This window comes from Propithecus coquereli, unplaced genomic scaffold (genome assembly GCF_000956105.1).
Source record: "Propithecus coquereli isolate 6110/MARCELLA unplaced genomic scaffold, Pcoq_1.0 Scaffold222, whole genome shotgun sequence".
Classification (NCBI taxonomy): Eukaryota; Metazoa; Chordata; class Mammalia; order Primates; family Indriidae; genus Propithecus; species Propithecus coquereli.
In genome coordinates, this window is record NW_012147412.1 from 1,472,077 (window position 1) to 1,475,525 (window position 3,449).

The 3,449-nt window shown below is 48.4% G+C and overlaps 1 protein-coding gene across 1 annotated transcript in view; it reads left to right on the plus strand.

Annotated features, from left to right (window-relative positions):
• Window positions 1-2,563: 2,563 nt before the first annotated feature.
• Window positions 2,564-3,449, plus strand: part of TBCEL (tubulin folding cofactor E-like) — an 85,023-nt gene continuing 84,137 nt past the window's right edge. The window contains exon 1 of the mRNA XM_012644876.1: window positions 2,564-2,739. The gene's annotated coding sequence lies outside the window, so the exon portion shown is untranslated. The remainder of the gene's footprint in view (window positions 2,740-3,449) is intronic.

A 3,449-nucleotide genomic window follows, 5' to 3' on the forward strand; every position in this document is an offset into this window, starting at 1 on the left:
TCTATTCCAATGACGGGGAATTAACTAGAACTGATTAAAGCAGCTCCAGTTCTTCCAAAGTTCTTCCTTATTATTAGGTCTCACCATATGAAATTGCCATTTGTAGGTCAAAGTGATTGAATTATCAATAATTTCTAACAAAATGACCAGAAATTTGCCTTTCTGTTACTTTCTGACACCTTAGTTCAATGTCCACTCTCTTTTTCCTATATGACAGCCCTTTAGAAATAATAGGGAATCGCTGATGAACACAATAGTCCTGCCTCCGTCCTTACATGCTTGTCAAAGAGACAAGGACATAGCTTGAAAAGTATATATCTATACTTTTCAGTGGCAAGGAAGTAGAAGAAGAATGTTTCAAGCAAATGGCTTAGCAGAGGGAATTCCCACAGAATAATTGAGCGTATAGAAAAGCACAGTCTAATAGAACTTTCTGTAATGATGAAAATATACTTCATCTGCACTGTCCAATATGATAGCCACTAGCTACATATGGTGATTGAGCACTTGAAATGTGGCTAGTGGCATGTGACTGAGGAGGTGAAGCTTTAATTTAACTTAAGTTTAATTAACTTAAATTTAAATAGCCACATGTGGCTAGTGGCTAGCAGAGTGAAAAGAGCAGATATAGAAGAAGGGAGACAGTGGTAAGAGATGAGGCTGGAAAAGTCAGATCTGGAAAAACCTTGAGAAGCACCTTAATAATTGTAGACTTTATCCTGAGAGCCACAGGGAATCTTGGAAGGGTTTTAAGCTCCAGGCAATAACACAATCAGATAGAAGTTTTAGAAAGATAATCCTGGCTGTCTTGGGGAGATAGATGGGAGATGGGTAGAGACATTGATCTTGTCTTTAGGAGTGTGCTTTATAAGGGGAGAGATAGGAACAAAAGAAACAGAAAAGTGATTCAAGGATATCTCATAGAAACAAAGAAGTATATAGCTGACCACACCCAGCCAAATACAATACTCATATATATATATATATTTATGTACATCACACGTAGTATTTGTTAATAGTAGTAACTCACATTTCTAGCTTTTTTCCTAGTTGCTCACAGGGCATCAAGCCTCCTAAGTATCCTGGGATATACTTGAGCTCACAAGTAAGTCTGTCAACCGAGTATCCATGGAGCATCCACCTTGCTCTTTCTCCTCTCTGTATATTTCACTCTGCTCTTTCCATGGTCTTCACCCCTGAAGCTACTTTGTGGTCCCGCCAATGACCCCCAACGCTCCAAAAGCCATTACTTCTTAAGGTGCCAGAAATGCATTCTGTTCTCTGTGGAAGGGGGAGGAATGCCCCCACCTGAGAAACCTAGGATGAAATGCTGGCTCATCCTCCCCTTTTCCTTCAGAGTATTTTCTTTAAGCAGCTCCTTCTGTTTTTTTTTTTTTTTTCTCTAACCCCTCTAAGCCCTACCTATGGGGTAAGACAAAACCAAACCAAATGACAAAAGTAAGTCCCCAGGAACTGATGATGATAAGCTGCCATTGGGTCTCCCCTAAAGAATTTTGTTTTCTCCTCTCTAGGAATCAATACATACATGTGTGAAAATCACATACCCCACTTCCTCCCTGACACACACCACACAAAAGCACATACTATGCACAAAGACCTCTTCAACAACTAGCACTTCAGCTGACATATCCGTACAAGGCTGAATTCTCTTCAGGATCAGCCGGCCCTCTTCCTATTCCATGTATGTTCCTGCAAAAGAAATGCACAAAGAAGCACATAAGCAATCACAGCCCAACAATCAGATGTTCTACTGTGCACGGAGCTGGAGCAATAGCATGGCATCATCTGAAGTGCATGAACTCTGGTGCATTCACATCTCGGCCTGGTCACTTTTACCAACTGGGTGGTCTTGGGCAGATCACTTAATCTCTCTGAACTTCAGTTTTCAATTCTATAAAATGCCACATTTTGAAGTTTTAAAAATTAAAAATAGAATATGTACAGTGCCTGTACCTAGAAGGTGCTCAATAAATGAAAGCTACGTTGGTGCTGGAAGCTCAGGATGTCACTTGTGAAGGGGGCACAGAAGAAAGGTCAAAGTGCCACAACACCCTGATGCACAAGCACTATGGGATCTTATTAGATTACAGCTGAGGGCTCACCTAGTATAGTTTCCTTATTTTATGGAGGAGGACACTGAAGCCAGAGACAGGAAGTGACTTGGTCAGGGTCACAAAGCAAATTAGCAACAGAGCCAGGCCAAGATTCCAAGTGTCTCGGAAAAGTTCACCCAGTGCTCCTTTTTGTAAGGCAGTAGCCTCTCCCCTGTCCGGAGTCTGCTCTGATCTGCCCCTGTGTCACTCTGATATGACAATTCGTACTCATGTTCTGCACCTGGTGTCCCCTCGATAGATGGGCAAGAGCAAGAGCAGGACATGAGGTGTGTTTCTCATGAAGGCCAGACCAGTGCAGCCTTCCCCGTCGCCATGGCAACCCCAGCTGGGTTGGAGAGGACCTGCTCCTCCAGCGCCCCCTCCTATTCACGCAGCGGACGTGACACGTGCGGCAGGGTCACGTGTTGTTGTTGGGTCGGGAAAGCTGCTTCCGGGTCAATGCAGGACACCGGGCTCCCGCGGCCGGGGTGCGGGACGAGGTGAAGCGGAGCCGGGCCGGGGCCGGCCGGGACCAGGCCCGAGGCTGAGTGGCGGCCGGGAGGGGGGAGGAGAGGCGCAGCCGGAGGAGCCGCCGCAGCAGCTCCCCCGCCTCCCGGGCTGAGGGGTGAGTGGAGCCGGGCCGCCGGCTCTGCCGGGTTCTCGAGGCCCCAGGCGCTCCCCTCGGGGGCCGAGGCGCGGAGGCCGCTCCTGTGGGGCGCAGAGATAGGAAACTCGGGGAAGGACTCAGAGGTAGACGGGGTCTGCCGGGAGCAGCTGTGGGGATGGGAGACCTGCTCTGGGTCTGGAGGGAGGATGGGGCCTGGCCTGAGCTGGGGCGGAGCTGGCAGGGCCCTGGGTTGGGGGAGGGAGGCTGGTCCGGAGTTGGAGGAGAGTGTGTGCGGGAGCCTGTCCCAGGGCCTGGGAGAATCCAGGCTTCTCACTGTGCCCCCGCTTGGGGGATGGGAAGATGCTCCCTAGCTGGTAGGAGACAGAGACGTGTCTGGGCTGCGGGGGAAATAGGAAACTTGTCTCTGAACTACTGAATCCCAAAAAAGAGGACGTCCTCAGGGAGGTTTGGTGGGGAAAAGGAGGCACACCAGGCCTGTTCCCTCCACAGTCTGATAAAAGGATGTAGTCGTTTAATAAGGGGTTTTGGGAGAATAGATTTGTTCCAAGTTAGGAAACTCTGAGAATGAGGGGGTTGGAATAAGATGGGGGGCTGGCTGGAGGGTAGCCTGTGCTGGGATCTTGGCGGGGGAGTAAGGATCTGTATGAAGCTTCTCTGTGGAGAAAGGGGAGTGCAGAGCTTTAGGTCTTCTACTAGGAAGACATTCT